Below are 19,709 nucleotides of genomic sequence, written 5' to 3' on the forward strand. Positions count from 1 at the left end.
CCCTCAGCATAAGGATGGCACTGGCACCTTTTGCTTGTCAACATCGATGGAAACGCCTCGTCATCTACATTGTGACTTTGCCAGATGGACCCACTCCCCATGGGATCGGTAGCAAACTAGATCCACATTTTGTTGTCGATGCACCAGCTCGGCAGCAAGAGCAGAGTGGCGCAGCGGAAGCGTGCTGGGCCCATAACCCAGAGGTCGATGGATCGAAACCATCCTCTGCTACGTTGCCTTTTCCTATGCCAGTCGATATTTGCTAGTGGGGCCAAAGGGCGCTCTTTCACACACAAAGAGAAGTTGAACCTGATTCTGGTGGTTAAACGAGTCCAAAACCCTCAGCATAAGGATGGCACGGGCACCTTTTGTGCTAATGCAATATTGTCTCTTGGCAAAGGAAGCCTGGCCGTGCTTTCTTTAATGGATTGCTTTTGTCCAATACTGCCTGCCTGACTTTGGCTGAAGCCACAGCTGCCTCAAAAAAAAAAACGCGTCAACGCCGCCTTGGCACATGTTATGAGGAGGACTCTGGCTTCCCATGTTGCTCGCGGCGCTCGGTTCCAAGCTTCAACAACAAACGCAAAAGCCAGGTGCCTCCCAGGAAGGCAGCGTTTGGAGAATGCGGGCATCGATCCCGCTACCTCTCGCATGCTAAGCGAGCGCTCTACCACTTGAGCTAATCCCCCTTTGCTCGGGCTCCCCGTTGGCGCTATGGCTGATCCCTGTCCTCTTATGTGCTATGCGTAATATATGCAGTTTTGCAAAATCCACAACCTGCTCTGGCCGCTAGACACCAGGACAGCCACCCGTTTTCCGAGCTTCGAAGGTTTGCACTCTCCCTTCCTCAGAGTCCCCCCATTTTTTTTCTCCCTTCGTGAGTCCATTGACAACTGATCCCTTTCGGAAGTATGACCTCATGGGTTTCAATGATGTCATTAGGAGAAGGTGGTTTCCAAAAGAACCTTCCCACCACCTAGTACGTTCTAGACAATAAACACCTTGTGCTTTGATGCATTCCACCGGACTTGAAATTGGCGGGAGAGAGCTACCCGGGGGGGGGAAGGGGGGGCTTTAAAGACAAAGACACCATAATTGCATTGGCCGGGAATCGAACCCGGGCCTCCCGCGTGGCAGGCGAGAATTCTACCACTGAACCACCAATGCGCCACGCCGGGGCCGGCGCCATCACCCTCCTCGCTCAGCTGGTCTAGGAGAGTCCAGCTTTTGCCCAGACTTGACTTGGCATTAGCTTGTCAACATCGATGGAAACGCCTTGTCATCTACATTGTGACTTTGCCAGATGGACCCACTCCCCATGGGATCGGTAGCAAACTAGATCCACATTTTGTTGTTGATGCTCCTCCTCAGCAACAAGAGCAGAGTGGCGCAGCGGAAGCGTGCTGAGCCAAAACCCTCAGCATAAGGATGGCACTGGCACCTTTTGCTTGTCAACATCGATGGAAACGCCTCGTCATCTACATTGTGACTTTGCCAGATGGACCCACTCCCCATGGGATCGGTAGCAAACTAGATCCACATTTTGTTGTCGATGCACCAGCTCGGCAGCAAGAGCAGAGTGGCGCAGCGGAAGCGTGCTGGGCCCATAACCCAGAGGTCGATGGATCGAAACCATCCTCTGCTACGTTGCCTTTTCCTATGCCAGTCGATATTTGCTAGTGGGGCCAAAGGGCGCTCTTTCACACACAAAGAGAAGTTGAACCTGATTCTGGTGGTTAAACGAGTCCAAAACCCTCAGCATAAGGATGGCACGGGCACCTTTTGTGCTAATGCAATATTGTCTCTTGGCAAAGGAAGCCTGGCCATGCTTTCTTTAATGGATTGCTTTTGTCCAATACTGCCTGCCTGACTTTGGCTGAAGCCACAGCTGCCTCAAAAAAAAAAACGCGTCAACGCCGCCTTGGCACATGTTATGAGGAGGACTCTGGCTTCCCATGTTGCTCGCGGCGCTCGGTTCCAAGCTTCAACAACAAACGCAAAAGCCAGGTGCCTCCCAGGAAGGCAGCGTTTGGAGAATGCGGGCATCGATCCCGCTACCTCTCGCATGCTAAGCGAGCGCTCTACCACTTGAGCTAATCCCCCTTTGCTCGGGCTCCCCGTTGGCGCTATGGCTGATCCCTGTCCTCTTATGTGCTATGCGTAATATATGCAGTTTTGCAAAATCCACAACCTGCTCTGGCCGCTAGACACCAGGACAGCCACCCGTTTTCCGAGCTTCGAAGGTTTGCACTCTCCCTTCCTCAGAGTCCCCCCATTTTTTTTCTCCCTTCGTGAGTCCATTGACAACTGATCCCTTTCGGAAGTATGACCTCATGGGTTTCAATGATGTCATTAGGAGAAGGTGGTTTCCAAAAGAACCTTCCCACCACCTAGTACGTTCTAGACAATAAACACCTTGTGCCTTGATGCATTCCACCGGACTTGAAATTGGCGGGAGAGAGCTACCCGGGGGGGGGAAGGGGGGGCTTTAAAGACAAAGACACCATAATTGCATTGGCCGGGAATCGAACCCGGGCCTCCCGCGTGGCAGGCGAGAATTCTACCACTGAACCACCAATGCGCCACGCCGGGGCCGGCGCCATCACCCTCCTCGCTCAGCTGGTCTAGGAGAGTCCAGCTTTTGCCCAGACTTGACTTGGCATTAGCTTGTCAACATCGATGGAAACGCCTTGTCATCTACATTGTGACTTTGCCAGATGGACCCACTCCCCATGGGATCGGTAGCAAACTAGATCCACATTTTGTTGTTGATGCTCCTCCTCAGCAACAAGAGCAGAGTGGCGCAGCGGAAGCGTGCTGAGCCAAAACCCTCAGCATAAGGATGGCACTGGCACCTTTTGCTTGTCAACATCGATGGAAACGCCTCGTCATCTACATTGTGACTTTGCCAGATGGACCCACTCCCCATGGGATCGGTAGCAAACTAGATCCACATTTTGTTGTCGATGCACCAGCTTGGCAGCAAGAGCAGAGTGGCGCAGCGGAAGCGTGCTGGGCCCATAACCCAGAGGTCGATGGATCGAAACCATCCTCTGCTACGGGGGGCTTTAAAGACAAAGACACCATAATTGCATTGGCCGGGAATCGAACCCGGGCCTCCCGCGTGGCAGGCGAGAATTCTTCCACTGAACCACCAATGCGCCACGCCGGGGCCGGGGCCATCACCCTCCTCGCTCAGCTGGTCTAGGAGAGTCCAGCTTTTGCCCAGACTTGACTTGGCATTAGCTTGTCAACATCGATGGAAACGCCTTGTCATCTACATTGTGACTTTGCCAGATGGACCCACTCCCCATGGGATCGGTAGCAAACTAGATCCACATTTTGTTGTTGATGCTCCTCCTCAGCAACAAGAGCAGAGTGGCGCAGCGGAAGCGTGCTGAGCCAAAACCCTCAGCATAAGGATGGCACTGGCACCTTTTGCTTGTCAACATCGATGGAAACGCCTCGTCATCTACATTGTGACTTTGCCAGATGGACCCACTCCCCATGGGATCGGTAGCAAACTAGATCCACATTTTGTTGTCGATGCACCAGCTCAGCAGCAAGAGCAGAGTGGCGCAGCGGAAGCGTGCTGGGCCCATAACCCAGAGGTCGATGGATCGAAACCATCCTCTGCTACGTTGCCTTTTCCTATGCCAGTCGATATTTGCTAGTGGGGCCAAAGGGCGCTCTTTCACACACAAAGAGAAGTTGAACCTGATTCTGGTGGTTAAACGAGTCCAAAACCCTCAGCATAAGGATGGCACGGGCACCTTTTGTGCTAATGCAATATTGTCTCTTGGCAAAGGAAGCCTGGCCGTGCTTTCTTTAATGGATTGCTTTTGTCCAATACTGCCTGCCTGACTTTGGCTGAAGCCACAGCTGCCTCAAAAAAAAAAACGCGTCAACGCCGCCTTGGCACATGTTATGAGGAGGACTCTGGCTTCCCATGTTGCTCGCGGCGCTCGGTTCCAAGCTTCAACAACAAACGCAAAAGCCAGGTGCCTCCCAGGAAGGCAGCGTTTGGAGAATGCGGGCATCGATCCCGCTACCTCTCGCATGCTAAGCGAGCGCTCTACCACTTGAGCTAATCCCCCTTTGCTCGGGCTCCCCGTTGGCGCTATGGCTGATCCCTGTCCTCTTATGTGCTATGCGTAATATATGCAGTTTTGCAAAATCCACAACCTGCTCTGGCCGCTAGACACCAGGACAGCCACCCGTTTTCCGAGCTTCGAAGGTTTGCACTCTCCCTTCCTCAGAGTCCCCCCATTTTTTTTCTCCCTTCGTGAGTCCATTGACAACTGATCCCTTTCGGAAGTATGACCTCATGGGTTTCAATGATGTCATTAGGAGAAGGTGGTTTCCAAAAGAACCTTCCCACCACCTAGTACGTTCTAGACAATAAACACCTTGTGCCTTGATGCATTCCACCGGACTTGAAATTGGCGGGAGAGAGCTACCCGGGGGGGGGAAGGGGGGGCTTTAAAGACAAAGACACCATAATTGCATTGGCCGGGAATCGAACCCGGGCCTCCCGCGTGGCAGGCGAGAATTCTACCACTGAACCACCAATGCGCCACGCCGGGGCCGGCGCCATCACCCTCCTCGCTCAGCTGGTCTAGGAGAGTCCAGCTTTTGCCCAGACTTGACTTGGCATTAGCTTGTCAACATCGATGGAAACGCCTTGTCATCTACATTGTGACTTTGCCAGATGGACCCACTCCCCATGGGATCGGTAGCAAACTAGATCCACATTTTGTTGTTGATGCTCCTCCTCAGCAACAAGAGCAGAGTGGCGCAGCGGAAGCGTGCTGAGCCAAAACCCTCAGCATAAGGATGGCACTGGCACCTTTTGCTTGTCAACATCGATGGAAACGCCTCGTCATCTACATTGTGACTTTGCCAGATGGACCCACTCCCCATGGGATCGGTAGCAAACTAGATCCACATTTTGTTGTCGATGCACCAGCTCGGCAGCAAGAGCAGAGTGGCGCAGCGGAAGCGTGCTGGGCCCATAACCCAGAGGTCGATGGATCGAAACCATCCTCTGCTACGTTGCCTTTTCCTATGCCAGTCGATATTTGCTAGTGGGGCCAAAGGGCGCTCTTTCACACACAAAGAGAAGTTGAACCTGATTCTGGTGGTTAAACGAGTCCAAAACCCTCAGCATAAGGATGGCACGGGCACCTTTTGTGCTAATGCAATATTGTCTCTTGGCAAAGGAAGCCTGGCCGTGCTTTCTTTAATGGATTGCTTTTGTCCAATACTGCCTGCCTGACTTTGGCTGAAGCCACAGCTGCCTCAAAAAAAAAAACGCGTCAACGCCGCCTTGGCACATGTTATGAGGAGGACTCTGGCTTCCCATGTTGCTCGCGGCGCTCGGTTCCAAGCTTCAACAACAAACGCAAAAGCCAGGTGCCTCCCAGGAAGGCAGCGTTTGGAGAATGCGGGCATCGATCCCGCTACCTCTCGCATGCTAAGCGAGCGCTCTACCACTTGAGCTAATCCCCCTTTGCTCGGGCTCCCCGTTGGCGCTATGGCTGATCCCTGTCCCTACCCGGGGGGGGGAAAGGGGGGGCTTTAAAGACAAAGACACCATAATTGCATTGGCCGGGAATCGAACCCGGGCCTCCCGCGTGGCAGGCGAGAATTCTACCACTGAACCACCAATGCGCCACGCCGGGGCCGGCGCCATCACCCTCCTCGCTCAGCTGGTCTAGGAGAGTCCAGCTTTTGCCCAGACTTGACTTGGCATTAGCTTGTCAACATCGATGGAAACGCCTTGTCATCTACATTGTGACTTTGCCAGATGGACCCACTCCCCATGGGATCGGTAGCAAACTAGATCCACATTTTGTTGTTGATGCTCCTCCTCAGCAACAAGAGCAGAGTGGCGCAGCGGAAGCGTGCTGAGCCAAAACCCTCAGCATAAGGATGGCACTGGCACCTTTTGCTTGTCAACATCGATGGAAACGCCTCGTCATCTACATTGTGACTTTGCCAGATGGACCCACTCCCCATGGGATCGGTAGCAAACTAGATCCACATTTTGTTGTCGATGCACCAGCTCGGCAGCAAGAGCAGAGTGGCGCAGCGGAAGCGTGCTGGGCCCATAACCCAGAGGTCGATGGATCGAAACCATCCTCTGCTACATTGCCTTTTCCTATGCCAGTCGATATTTGCTAGTGGGGCCAAAGGGCGCTCTTTCACACACAAAGAGAAGTTGAACCTGATTCTGGTTGTTAAACGAGTCCAAAACCCTCAGCATAAGGATGGCACGGGCACCTTTTGTGCTAATGCAATATTGTCTCTTGGCAAAGGAAGCCTGGCCGTGCTTTCTTTAATGGATTGCTTTTGTCCAATACTGCCTGCCTGACTTTGGCTGAAGCCACAGCTGCCTCAAAAAAAAAAACGCGTCAACGCCGCCTTGGCACATGTTATGAGGAGGACTCTGGCTTCCCATGTTGCTCGCGGCGCTCGGTTCCAAGCTTCAACAACAAACGCAAAAGCCAGGTGCCTCCCAGGAAGGCAGCGTTTGGAGAATGCGGGCATCGATCCCGCTACCTCTCGCATGCTAAGCGAGCGCTCTACCACTTGAGCTAATCCCCCTTTGCTCGGGCTCCCTGTTGGCGCTATGGCTGATCCCTGTCCTCTTATGTGCTATGCGTAATATATGCAGTTTTGCAAAATCCACAACCTGCTCTGGCCGCTAGACACCAGGACAGCCACCCGTTTTCCGAGCTTCGAAGGTTTGCACTCTCCCTTCCTCAGAGTCCCCCCATTTTTTTTCTCCCTTCGTGAGTCCATTGACAACTGATCCCTTTCGGAAGTATGACCTCATGGGTTTCAATGATGTCATTAGGAGAAGGTGGTTTCCAAAAGAACCTTCCCACCACCTAGTACGTTCTAGACAATAAACACCTTGTGCCTTGATGCATTCCACCGGACTTGAAATTGGCGGGAGAGAGCTACCCGGGGGGGGAAGGGGGGGCTTTAAAGACAAAGACACCATAATTGCATTGGCCGGGAATCGAACCCGGGCCTCCCGCGTGGCAGGCGAGAATTCTACCACTGAACCACCAATGCGCCACGCCGGGGCCGGCGCCATCACCCTCCTCGCTCAGCTGGTCTAGGAGAGTCCAGCTTTTGCCCAGACTTGACTTGGCATTAGCTTGTCAACATCGATGGAAACGCCTTGTCATCTACATTGTGACTTTGCCAGATGGACCCACTCCCCATGGGATCGGTAGCAAACTAGATCCACATTTTGTTGTTGATGCTCCTCCTCAGCAACAAGAGCAGAGTGGCGCAGCGGAAGCGTGCTGAGCCAAAACCCTCAGCATAAGGATGGCACTGGCACCTTTTGCTTGTCAACATCGATGGAAACGCCTCGTCATCTACATTGTGACTTTGCCAGATGGACCCACTCCCCATGGGATCGGTAGCAAACTAGATCCACATTTTGTTGTCGATGCACCAGCTCGGCAGCAAGAGCAGAGTGGCGCAGCGGAAGCGTGCTGGGCCCATAACCCAGAGGTCGATGGATCGAAACCATCCTCTGCTACGTTGCCTTTTCCTATGCCAGTCGATATTTGCTAGTGGGGCCAAAGGGCGCTCTTTCACACACAAAGAGAAGTTGAACCTGATTCTGGTGGTTAAACGAGTCCAAAACCCTCAGCATAAGGATGGCACGGGCACCTTTTGTGCTAATGCAATATTGTCTCTTGGCAAAGGAAGCCTGGCCGTGCTTTCTTTAATGGATTGCTTTTGTCCAATACTGCCTGCCTGACTTTGGCTGAAGCCACAGCTGCCTCAAAAAAAAAAACGCGTCAACGCCGCCTTGGCACATGTTATGAGGAGGACTCTGGCTTCCCATGTTGCTCGCGGCGCTCGGTTCCAAGCTTCAACAACAAACGCAAAAGCCAGGTGCCTCCCAGGAAGGCAGCGTTTGGAGAATGCGGGCATCGATCCCGCTACCTCTCGAATGCTAAGCGAGCGCTCTACCACTTGAGCTAATCCCCCTTTGCTCGGGCTCCCCGTTGGCGCTATGGCTGATCCCTGTCCTCTTATGTGCTATGCGTAATATATGCAGTTTTGCAAAATCCACAACCTGCTCTGGCCGCTAGACACCAGGACAGCCACCCGTTTTCCGAGCTTCGAAGGTTTGCACTCTCCCTTCCTCAGAGTCCCCCCATTTTTTTTCTCCCTTCGTGAGTCCATTGACAACTGATCCCTTTCGGAAGTATGACCTCATGGGTTTCAATGATGTCATTAGGAGAAGGTGGTTTCCAAAAGAACCTTCCCACCACCTAGTACGTTCTAGACAATAAACACCTTGTGCCTTGATGCATTCCACCGGACTTGAAATTGGCGGGAGAGAGCTACCCGGGGGGGGGAAGGGGGGGCTTTAAAGACAAAGACACCATAATTGCATTGGCCGGGAATCGAACCCGGGCCTCCCGCGTGGCAGGCGAGAATTCTACCACTGAACCACCAATGCGCCACGCCGGGGCCGGCGCCATCACCCTCCTCGCTCAGCTGGTCTAGGAGAGTCCAGCTTTTGCCCAGACTTGACTTGGCATTAGCTTGTCAACATCGATGGAAACGCCTTGTCATCTACATTGTGACTTTGCCAGATGGACCCACTCCCCATGGGATCGGTAGCAAACTAGATCCACCTTTTGTTGTTGATGCTCCTCCTCAGCAACAAGAGCAGAGTGGCGCAGCGGAAGCGTGCTGAGCCAAAACCCTCAGCATAAGGATGGCACTGGCACCTTTTGCTTGTCAACATCGATGGAAACGCCTCGTCATCTACATTGTGACTTTTCACACACAAAGAGAAGTTGAACCTGATTCTGGTGGTTAAACGAGTCCAAAACCCTCAGCATAAGGATGGCACGGGCACCTTTTGTGCTAATGCAATATTGTCTCTTGGCAAAGGAAGCCTGGCCGTGCTTTCTTTAATGGATTGCTTTTGTCCAATACTGCCTGCCTGACTTTGGCTGAAGCCACAGCTGCCTCAAAAAAAAAAACGCATCAACGCCGCCTTGGCACATGTTATGAGGAGGACTCTGGCTTCCCATGTTGCTCGCGGCGCTCGGTTCCAAGCTTCAACAACAAACGCAAAAGCCAGGTGCCTCCCAGGAAGGCAGCGTTTGGAGAATGCGGGCATCGATCCCGCTACCTCTCGCATGCTAAGCGAGCGCTCTACCACTTGAGCTAATCCCCCTTTGCTCGGGCTCCCCGTTGGCGCTATGGCTGATCCCTGTCCTCTTATGTGCTATGCGTAATATATGCAGTTTTGCAAAATCCACAACCTGCTCTGGCCGCTAGACACCAGGACAGCCACCCGTTTTCCGAGCTTCGAAGGTTTGCACTCTCCCTTCCTCAGAGTCCCCCCATTTTTTTTCTCCCTTCGTGAGTCCATTGACAACTGATCCCTTTCGGAAGTATGACCTCATGGGTTTCAATGATGTCATTAGGAGAAGGTGGTTTCCAAAAGAACCTTCCCACCACCTAGTACGTTCTAGACAATAAACACCTTGTGCCTTGATGCATTCCACCGGACTTGAAATTGGCGGGAGAGAGCTACCCGGGGGGGGGAAAGGGGGGGCTTTAAAGACAAAGACACCATAATTGCATTGGCCGGGAATCGAACCCGGGCCTCCCGCGTGGCAGGCGAGAATTCTACCACTGAACCACCAATGCGCCACGCCGGGGCCGGCGCCATCACCCTCCTCGCTCAGCTGGTCTAGGAGAGTCCAGCTTTTGCCCAGACTTGACTTGGCATTAGCTTGTCAACATCGATGGAAACGCCTTGTCATCTACATTGTGACTTTGCCAGATGGACCCACTCCCCATGGGATCGGTAGCAAACTAGATCCACATTTTGTTGTTGATGCTCCTCCTCAGCAACAAGAGCAGAGTGGCGCAGCGGAAGCGTGCTGAGCCAAAACCCTCAGCATAAGGATGGCACTGGCACCTTTTGCTTGTCAACATCGATGGAAACGCCTCGTCATCTACATTGTGACTTTGCCAGATGGACCCACTCCCCATGGGATCGGTAGCAAACTAGATCCACATTTTGTTGTCGATGCACCAGCTCGGCAGCAAGAGCAGAGTGGCGCAGCGGAAGCGTGCTGGGCCCATAACCCAGAGGTCGATGGATCGAAACCATCCTCTGCTACATTGCCTTTTCCTATGCCAGTCGATATTTGCTAGTGGGGCCAAAGGGCGCTCTTTCACACACAAAGAGAAGTTGAACCTGATTCTGGTTGTTAAACGAGTCCAAAACCCTCAGCATAAGGATGGCACGGGCACCTTTTGTGCTAATGCAATATTGTCTCTTGGCAAAGGAAGCCTGGCCGTGCTTTCTTTAATGGATTGCTTTTGTCCAATACTGCCTGCCTGACTTTGGCTGAAGCCACAGCTGCCTCAAAAAAAAAAACGCGTCAACGCCGCCTTGGCACATGTTATGAGGAGGACTCTGGCTTCCCATGTTGCTCGCGGCGCTCGGTTCCAAGCTTCAACAACAAACGCAAAAGCCAGGTGCCTCCCAGGAAGGCAGCGTTTGGAGAATGCGGGCATCGATCCCGCTACCTCTTGCATGCTAAGCGAGCGCTCTACCACTTGAGCTAATCCCCCTTTGCTCGGGCTCCCTGTTGGCGCTATGGCTGATCCCTGTCCTCTTATGTGCTATGCGTAATATATGCAGTTTTGCAAAATCCACAACCTGCTCTGGCCGCTAGACACCAGGACAGCCACCCGTTTTCCGAGCTTCGAAGGTTTGCACTCTCCCTTCCTCAGAGTCCCCCCATTTTTTTTCTCCCTTCGTGAGTCCATTGACAACTGATCCCTTTCGGAAGTATGACCTCATGGGTTTCAATGATGTCATTAGGAGAAGGTGGTTTCCAAAAGAACCTTCCCACCACCTAGTACGTTCTAGACAATAAACACCTTGTGCCTTGATGCATTCCACCGGACTTGAAATTGGCGGGAGAGAGCTACCCGGGGGGGGAAGGGGGGGCTTTAAAGACAAAGACACCATAATTGCATTGGCCGGGAATCGAACCCGGGCCTCCCGCGTGGCAGGCGAGAATTCTACCACTGAACCACCAATGCGCCACGCCGGGGCCGGCGCCATCACCCTCCTCGCTCAGCTGGTCTAGGAGAGTCCAGCTTTTGCCCAGACTTGACTTGGCATTAGCTTGTCAACATCGATGGAAACGCCTTGTCATCTACATTGTGACTTTGCCAGATGGACCCACTCCCCATGGGATCGGTAGCAAACTAGATCCACATTTTGTTGTTGATGCTCCTCCTCAGCAACAAGAGCAGAGTGGCGCAGCGGAAGCGTGCTGAGCCAAAACCCTCAGCATAAGGATGGCACTGGCACCTTTTGCTTGTCAACATCGATGGAAACGCCTCGTCATCTACATTGTGACTTTGCCAGATGGACCCACTCCCCATGGGATCGGTAGCAAACTAGATCCACATTTTGTTGTCGATGCACCAGCTCGGCAGCAAGAGCAGAGTGGCGCAGCGGAAGCGTGCTGGGCCCATAACCCAGAGGTCGATGGATCGAAACCATCCTCTGCTACGTTGCCTTTTCCTATGCCAGTCGATATTTGCTAGTGGGGCCAAAGGGCGCTCTTTCACACACAAAGAGAAGTTGAACCTGATTCTGGTGGTTAAACGAGTCCAAAACCCTCAGCATAAGGATGGCACGGGCACCTTTTGTGCTAATGCAATATTGTCTCTTGGCAAAGGAAGCCTGGCCGTGCTTTCTTTAATGGATTGCTTTTGTCCAATACTGCCTGCCTGACTTTGGCTGAAGCCACAGCTGCCTCAAAAAAAAAAACGCGTCAACGCCGCCTTGGCACATGTTATGAGGAGGACTCTGGCTTCCCATGTTGCTCGCGGCGCTCGGTTCCAAGCTTCAACAACAAACGCAAAAGCCAGGTGCCTCCCAGGAAGGCAGCGTTTGGAGAATGCGGGCATCGATCCCGCTACCTCTCGAATGCTAAGCGAGCGCTCTACCACTTGAGCTAATCCCCCTTTGCTCGGGCTCCCCGTTGGCGCTATGGCTGATCCCTGTCCTCTTATGTGCTATGCGTAATATATGCAGTTTTGCAAAATCCACAACCTGCTCTGGCCGCTAGACACCAGGACAGCCACCCGTTTTCCGAGCTTCGAAGGTTTGCACTCTCCCTTCCTCAGAGTCCCCCCATTTTTTTTCTCCCTTCGTGAGTCCATTGACAACTGATCCCTTTCGGAAGTATGACCTCATGGGTTTCAATGATGTCATTAGGAGAAGGTGGTTTCCAAAAGAACCTTCCCACCACCTAGTACGTTCTAGACAATAAACACCTTGTGCCTTGATGCATTCCACCGGACTTGAAATTGGCGGGAGAGAGCTACCCGGGGGGGGGAAGGGGGGGCTTTAAAGACAAAGACACCATAATTGCATTGGCCGGGAATCGAACCCGGGCCTCCCGCGTGGCAGGCGAGAATTCTACCACTGAACCACCAATGCGCCACGCCGGGGCCGGCGCCATCACCCTCCTCGCTCAGCTGGTCTAGGAGAGTCCAGCTTTTGCCCAGACTTGACTTGGCATTAGCTTGTCAACATCGATGGAAACGCCTTGTCATCTACATTGTGACTTTGCCAGATGGACCCACTCCCCATGGGATCGGTAGCAAACTAGATCCACCTTTTGTTGTTGATGCTCCTCCTCAGCAACAAGAGCAGAGTGGCGCAGCGGAAGCGTGCTGAGCCAAAACCCTCAGCATAAGGATGGCACTGGCACCTTTTGCTTGTCAACATCGATGGAAACGCCTCGTCATCTACATTGTGACTTTTCACACACAAAGAGAAGTTGAACCTGATTCTGGTGGTTAAACGAGTCCAAAACCCTCAGCATAAGGATGGCACGGGCACCTTTTGTGCTAATGCAATATTGTCTCTTGGCAAAGGAAGCCTGGCCGTGCTTTCTTTAATGGATTGCTTTTGTCCAATACTGCCTGCCTGACTTTGGCTGAAGCCACAGCTGCCTCAAAAAAAAAAACGCATCAACGCCGCCTTGGCACATGTTATGAGGAGGACTCTGGCTTCCCATGTTGCTCGCGGCGCTCGGTTCCAAGCTTCAACAACAAACGCAAAAGCCAGGTGCCTCCCAGGAAGGCAGCGTTTGGAGAATGCGGGCATCGATCCCGCTACCTCTCGCATGCTAAGCGAGCGCTCTACCACTTGAGCTAATCCCCCTTTGCTTGGGCTCCCCGTTGGCGCTATGGCTGATCCCTGTCCTCTTATGTGCTATGCGTAATATATGCAGTTTTGCAAAATCCACAACCTGCTCTGGCCGCTAGACACCAGGACAGCCACCCGTTTTCCGAGCTTCGAAGGTTTGCACTCTCCCTTCCTCAGAGTCCCCCCATTTTTTTTCTCCCTTCGTGAGTCCATTGACAACTGATCCCTTTCGGAAGTATGACCTCATGGGTTTCAATGATGTCATTAGGAGAAGGTGGTTTCCAAAAGAACCTTCCCACCACCTAGTACGTTCTAGACAATAAACACCTTGTGCCTTGATGCATTCCACCGGACTTGAAATTGGCGGGAGAGAGCTACCCGGGGGGGGGAAGGGGGGGCTTTAAAGACAAAGACACCATAATTGCATTGGCCGGGAATCGAACCCGGGCCTCCCGCGTGGCAGGCGAGAATTCTACCACTGAACCACCAATGCGCCACGCCGGGGCCGGCGCCATCACCCTCCTCGCTCAGCTGGTCTAGGAGAGTCCAGCTTTTGCCCAGACTTGACTTGGCATTAGCTTGTCAACATCGATGGAAACGCCTTGTCATCTACATTGTGACTTTGCCAGATGGACCCACTCCCCATGGGATCGGTAGCAAACTAGATCCACATTTTGTTGTTGATGCTCCTCCTCAGCAACAAGAGCAGAGTGGCGCAGCGGAAGCGTGCTGAGCCAAAACCCTCAGCATAAGGATGGCACTGGCACCTTTTGCTTGTCAACATCGATGGAAACGCCTCGTCATCTACATTGTGACTTTGCCAGATGGACCCACTCCCCATGGGATCGGTAGCAAACTAGATCCACATTTTGTTGTCGATGCACCAGCTCGGCAGCAAGAGCAGAGTGGCGCAGCGGAAGCGTGCTGGGCCCATAACCCAGAGGTCGATGGATCGAAACCATCCTCTGCTACGTTGCCTTTTCCTATGCCAGTCGATATTTGCTAGTGGGGCCAAAGGGCGCTCTTTCACACACAAAGAGAAGTTGAACCTGATTCTGGTGGTTAAACGAGTCCAAAACCCTCAGCATAAGGATGGCACGGGCACCTTTTGTGCTAATGCAATATTGTCTCTTGGCAAAGGAAGCCTGGCTGTGCTTTCTTTAATGGATTGCTTTTGTCCAATACTGCCTGCCTGACTTTGGCTGAAGCCACAGCTGCCTCAAAAAAAAAAACGCGTCAACGCCGCCTTGGCACATGTTATGAGGAGGACTCTGGCTTCCCATGTTGCTCGCGGCGCTCGGTTCCAAGCTTCAACAACAAACGCAAAAGCGAGGTGCCTCCCAGGAAGGCAGCGTTTGGAGAATGCGGGCATCGATCCCGCTACCTCTCGCATGCTAAGCGAGCGCTCTACCACTTGAGCTAATCCCCCTTTGCTCGGGCTCCCCGTTGGCGCTATGGCTGATCCCTGTCCTCTTATGTGCTATGCGTAATATATGCAGTTTTGCAAAATCCACAACCTGCTCTGGCCGCTAGACACCAGGACAGCCACCCGTTTTCCGAGCTTCGAAGGTTTGCACTCTCCCTTCCTCAGAGTCCCCCCATTTTTTTTCTCCCTTCGTGAGTCCATTGACAACTGATCCCTTTCGGAAGTATGACCTCATGGGTTTCAATGATGTCATTAGGAGAAGGTGGTTTCCAAAAGAACCTTCCCACCACCTAGTACGTTCTAGACAATAAACACCTTGTGCCTTGATGCATTCCACCGGACTTGAAATTGGCGGGAGAGAGCTACCCGGGGGGGGGAAGGGGGGGCTTTAAAGACAAAGACACCATAATTGCATTGGCCGGGAATCGAACCCGGGCCTCCCGCGTGGCAGGCGAGAATTCTACCACTGAACCACCAATGCGCCACGCCGGGGCCGGCGCCATCACCCTCCTCGCTCAGCTGGTCTAGGAGAGTCCAGCTTTTGCCCAGACTTGACTTGGCATTAGCTTGTCAACATCGATGGAAACGCCTTGTCATCTACATTGTGACTTTGCCAGATGGACCCACTCCCCATGGGATCGGTAGCAAACTAGATCCACATTTTGTTGTTGATGCTCCTCCTCAGCAACAAGAGCAGAGTGGCGCAGCGGAAGCGTGCTGAGCCAAAACCCTCAGCATAAGGATGGCACTGGCACCTTTTGCTTGTCAACATCGATGGAAACGCCTCGTCATCTACATTGTGACTTTGCCAGATGGACCCACTCCCCATGGGATCGGTAGCAAACTAGGTCCACATTTTGTTGTCGATGCACCAGCTCGGCAGCAAGAGCAGAGTGGCGCAGCGGAAGCGTGCTGGGCCCATAACCCAGAGGTCGATGGATCGAAACCATCCTCTGCTACGTTGCCTTTTCCTATGCCAGTCGATATTTGCTAGTGGGGCCAAAGGGCGCTCTTTCACACACAAAGAGAAGTTGAACCTGATTCTGGTGGTTAAACGAGTCCAAAACCCTCAGCATAAGGATGGCACGGGCACCTTTTGTGCTAATGCAATATTGTCTCTTGGCAAAGGAAGCCTGGCCGTGCTTTCTTTAATGGATTGCTTTTGTCCAATACTGCCTGCCTGACTTTGGCTGAAGCCACAGCTGCCTCAAAAAAAAAAAACGCGTCAACGCCGCCTTGGCACATGTTATGAGGAGGACTCTGGCTTCCCATGTTGCTCGCGGCGCTCGGTTCCAAGCTTCAACAACAAACGCAAAAGCGAGGTGCCTCCCAGGAAGGCAGCGTTTGGAGAATGCGGGCATCGATCCCGCTACCTCTCGCATGCTAAGCGAGCGCTCTACCACTTGAGCTAATCCCCCTTTGCTCGGGCTCCCCGTTGGCGCTATGGCTGATCCCTGTCCTCTTATGTGCTATGCGTAATATATGCAGTTTTGCAAAATCCACAACCTGCTCTGGCCGCTAGACACCAGGACAGCCACCCGTTTTCCGAGCTTCGAAGGTTTGCACTCTCCCTTCCTCAGAGTCCCCCCATTTTTTTTCTCCCTTCGTGAGTCCATTGACAACTGATCCCTTTCGGAAGTATGACCTCATGGGTTTCAATGATGTCATTAGGAGAAGGTGGTTTCCAAAAGAACCTTCCCACCACCTAGTACGTTCTAGACAATAAACACCTTGTGCCTTGATGCATTCCACCGGACTTGAAATTGGCGGGAGAGAGCTACCTGGGGGGGGAAGGGGGGGCTTTAAAGACAAAGACACCATAATTGCATTGGCCGGGAATCGAACCCGGGCCTCCCGCGTGGCAGGCGAGAATTCTACCACTGAACCACCAATGCGCCACGCCGGGGCCGGCGCCATCACCCTCCTCGCTCAGCTGGTCTAGGAGAGTCCAGCTTTTGCCCAGACTTGACTTGGCATTAGCTTGTCAACATCGATGGAAACGCCTTGTCATCTACATTGTGACTTTGCCAGATGGACCCACTCCCCATGGGATCGGTAGCAAACTAGATCCACATTTTGTTGTTGATGCTCCTCCTCAGCAACAAGAGCAGAGTGGCGCAGCGGAAGCGTGCTGAGCCAAAACCCTCAGCATAAGGATGGCACTGGCACCTTTTGCTTGTCAACATCGATGGAAACGCCTCGTCATCTACATTGTGACTTTGCCAGATGGACCCACTCCCCATGGGATCGGTAGCAAACTAGATCCACATTTTGTTGTCGATGCACCAGCTCGGCAGCAAGAGCAGAGTGGCGCAGCGGAAGCGTGCTGGGCCCATAACCCAGAGGTCGATGGATCGAAACCATCCTCTGCTACGTTGCCTTTTCCTATGCCAGTCGATATTTGCTAGTGGGGCCAAAGGGCGCTCTTTCACACACAAAGAGAAGTTGAACCTGATTCTGGTGGTTAAACGAGTCCAAAACCCTCAGCATAAGGATGGCACGGGCACCTTTTGTGCTAATGCAATATTGTCTCTTGGCAAAGGAAGCCTGGCCGTGCTTTCTTTAATGGATTGCTTTTGTCCAATACTGCCTGCCTGACTTTGGCTGAAGCCACAGCTGCCTCAAAAAAAAAAACGCGTCAACGCCGCCTTGGCACATGTTATGAGGAGGACTCTGGCTTCCCATGTTGCTCGCGGCGCTCGGTTCCAAGCTTCAACAACAAACGCAAAAGCGAGGTGCCTCCCAGGAAGGCAGCGTTTGGAGAATGCGGGCATCGATCCCGCTACCTCTCGCATGCTAAGCGAGCGCTCTACCACTTGAGCTAATCCCCCTTTGCTCGGGCTCCCCGTTGGCGCTATGGCTGATCCCTGTCCTCTTATGTGCTATGCGTAATATATGCAGTTTTGCAAAATCCACAACCTGCTCTGGCCGCTAGACACCAGGACAGCCACCCGTTTTCCGAGCTTCGAAGGTTTGCACTCTCCCTTCCTCAGAGTCCCCCCATTTTTTTTCTCCCTTCGTGAGTCCATTGACAACTGATCCCTTTCGGAAGTATGACCTCATGGGTTTCAATGATGTCATTAGGAGAAGGTGGTTTCCAAAAGAACCTTCCCACCACCTAGTACGTTCTAGACAATAAACACCTTGTGCCTTGATGCATTCCACCGGACTTGAAATTGGCGGGAGAGAGCTACCCGGGGGGGGAAGGGGGGGCTTTAAAGACAAAGACACCATAATTGCATTGGCCGGGAATCGAACCCGGGCCTCCCGCGTGGCAGGCGAGAATTCTACCACTGAACCACCAATGCGCCACGCCGGGGCCGGCGCCATCACCCTCCTCGCTCAGCTGGTCTAGGAGAGTCCAGCTTTTGCCCAGACTTGACTTGGCATTAGCTTGTCAACATCGATGGAAACGCCTTGTCATCTACATTGTGACTTTGCCAGATGGACCCACTCCCCATGGGATCGGTAGCAAACTAGATCCACATTTTGTTGTTGATGCTCCTCCTCAGCAACAAGAGCAGAGTGGCGCAGCGGAAGCGTGCTGAGCCAAAACCCTCAGCATAAGGATGGCACTGGCACCTTTTGCTTGTCAACATCGATGGAAACGCCTCGTCATCTACATTGTGACTTTGCCAGATGGACCCACTCCCCATGGGATCGGTAGCAAACTAGATCCACATTTTGTTGTCGATGCACCAGCTCGGCAGCAAGAGCAGAGTGGCGCAGCGGAAGCGTGCTGGGCCCATAACCCAGAGGTCGATGGATCGAAACCATCCTCTGCTACGTTGCCTTTTCCTATGCCAGTCGATATTTGCTAGTGGGGCCAAAGGGCGCTCTTTCACACACAAAGAGAAGTTGAACCTGATTCTGGTGGTTAAACGAGTCCAAAACCCTCAGCATAAGGATGGCACGGGCACCTTTTGTGCTAATGCAATATTGTCTCTTGGCAAAGGAAGCCTGGCCGTGCTTTCTTTAATGGATTGCTTTTGTCCAATACTGCCTGCCTGACTTTGGCTGAAGCCACAGCTGCCTCAAAAAAAAAAACGCATCAACGCCGCCTTGGCACATGTTATGAGGAGGACTCTGGCTTCCCATGTTGCTCGCGGCGCTCGGTTCCAAGCTTCAACAACAAACGCAAAAGCGAGGTGCCTCCCAGGAAGGCAGCGTTTGGAGAATGCGGGCATCGATCCCGCTACCTCTCGCATGCTAAGCGAGCGCTCTACCACTTGAGCTAATCCCCCTTTGCTCGGGCTCCCCGTTGGCGCTATGGCTGATCCCTGTCCTCTTATGTGCTATGCGTAATATATGCAGTTTTGCAAAATCCACAACCTGCTCTGGCCGCTAGACACCAGGACAGCCACCCGTTTTCCGAGCTTCGAAGGTTTGCACTCTCCCTTCCTCAGAGTCCCCCCATTTTTTTTCTCCCTTCGTGAGTCCATTGACAACTGATCCCTTTCGGAAGTATGACCTCATGGGTTTCAATGATGTCATTAGGAGAAGGTGGTTTCCAAAAGAACCTTCCCACCACCTAGTACGTTCTAGACAATAAACACCTTGTGCCTTGATGCATTCCACCGGACTTGAAATTGGCGGGAGAGAGCTACCCGGGGGGGGAAGGGGGGGCTTTAAAGACAAAGACACCATAATTGCATTGGCCGGGAATCGAACCCGGACCTCCCGCGTGGCAGGCGAGAATTCTACCACTGAACCACCAATGCGCCACGCCGGGGCCGGCGCCATCACCCTCCTCGCTCAGCTGGTCTAGGAGAGTCCAGCTTTTGCCCAGACTTGACTTGGCATTAGCTTGTCAACATCGATGGAAACGCCTTGTCATCTACATTGTGACTTTGCCAGATGGACCCACTCTCCATGGGATCGGTAGCAAACTAGATCCACATTTTGTTGTTGATGCTCCTCCTCAGCAACAAGAGCAGAGTGGCGCAGCGGAAGCGTGCTGAGCCAAAACCCTCAGCATAAGGATGGCACTGGCACCTTTTGCTTGTCAACATCGATGGAAACGCCTCGTCATCT

General features: G+C 52.9%; 13 non-coding genes across 13 annotated transcripts; all 13 read right to left on the reverse strand.

The window, feature by feature from the left end:
• Positions 1–1,096: 1,096 nt before the first annotated feature.
• Positions 1,097–1,167, reverse strand: TRNAG-GCC (transfer RNA glycine (anticodon GCC)). Its single transcript has one exon. It is a non-coding gene; the product is annotated as a tRNA-Gly (tRNA).
• A 1,343-nt stretch (positions 1,168–2,510) lies between these two features.
• TRNAG-GCC (transfer RNA glycine (anticodon GCC)) lies at positions 2,511–2,581 on the reverse strand. Its single transcript has one exon. It is a non-coding gene; the product is annotated as a tRNA-Gly (tRNA).
• Positions 2,582–4,504: 1,923 nt separating this feature from the next.
• TRNAG-GCC (transfer RNA glycine (anticodon GCC)) lies at positions 4,505–4,575 on the reverse strand. Its single transcript has one exon. It is a non-coding gene; the product is annotated as a tRNA-Gly (tRNA).
• A 1,027-nt stretch (positions 4,576–5,602) lies between these two features.
• TRNAG-GCC (transfer RNA glycine (anticodon GCC)) lies at positions 5,603–5,673 on the reverse strand. Its single transcript has one exon. It is a non-coding gene; the product is annotated as a tRNA-Gly (tRNA).
• A 1,342-nt stretch (positions 5,674–7,015) lies between these two features.
• On the reverse strand, positions 7,016–7,086 carry TRNAG-GCC (transfer RNA glycine (anticodon GCC)). Its single transcript has one exon. It is a non-coding gene; the product is annotated as a tRNA-Gly (tRNA).
• A 1,343-nt stretch (positions 7,087–8,429) lies between these two features.
• TRNAG-GCC (transfer RNA glycine (anticodon GCC)) lies at positions 8,430–8,500 on the reverse strand. The gene has a single exon. It is a non-coding gene; the product is annotated as a tRNA-Gly (tRNA).
• Positions 8,501–9,637: 1,137 nt separating this feature from the next.
• On the reverse strand, positions 9,638–9,708 carry TRNAG-GCC (transfer RNA glycine (anticodon GCC)). Its single transcript has one exon. It is a non-coding gene; the product is annotated as a tRNA-Gly (tRNA).
• A 1,342-nt stretch (positions 9,709–11,050) lies between these two features.
• Positions 11,051–11,121, reverse strand: TRNAG-GCC (transfer RNA glycine (anticodon GCC)). Its single transcript has one exon. It is a non-coding gene; the product is annotated as a tRNA-Gly (tRNA).
• Positions 11,122–12,464: 1,343 nt separating this feature from the next.
• On the reverse strand, positions 12,465–12,535 carry TRNAG-GCC (transfer RNA glycine (anticodon GCC)). Its single transcript has one exon. It is a non-coding gene; the product is annotated as a tRNA-Gly (tRNA).
• A 1,136-nt stretch (positions 12,536–13,671) lies between these two features.
• Positions 13,672–13,742, reverse strand: TRNAG-GCC (transfer RNA glycine (anticodon GCC)). The gene has a single exon. It is a non-coding gene; the product is annotated as a tRNA-Gly (tRNA).
• A 1,343-nt stretch (positions 13,743–15,085) lies between these two features.
• On the reverse strand, positions 15,086–15,156 carry TRNAG-GCC (transfer RNA glycine (anticodon GCC)). Its single transcript has one exon. It is a non-coding gene; the product is annotated as a tRNA-Gly (tRNA).
• Positions 15,157–16,499: 1,343 nt separating this feature from the next.
• Positions 16,500–16,570, reverse strand: TRNAG-GCC (transfer RNA glycine (anticodon GCC)). Its single transcript has one exon. It is a non-coding gene; the product is annotated as a tRNA-Gly (tRNA).
• Positions 16,571–17,912: 1,342 nt separating this feature from the next.
• On the reverse strand, positions 17,913–17,983 carry TRNAG-GCC (transfer RNA glycine (anticodon GCC)). Its single transcript has one exon. It is a non-coding gene; the product is annotated as a tRNA-Gly (tRNA).
• Positions 17,984–19,709: the final 1,726 nt, after the last annotated feature.

This window comes from Aquarana catesbeiana, linkage group LG04 (genome assembly GCF_042186555.1).
Source record: "Aquarana catesbeiana isolate 2022-GZ linkage group LG04, ASM4218655v1, whole genome shotgun sequence".
Taxonomy (NCBI): domain Eukaryota; kingdom Metazoa; phylum Chordata; class Amphibia; order Anura; family Ranidae; genus Aquarana; species Aquarana catesbeiana.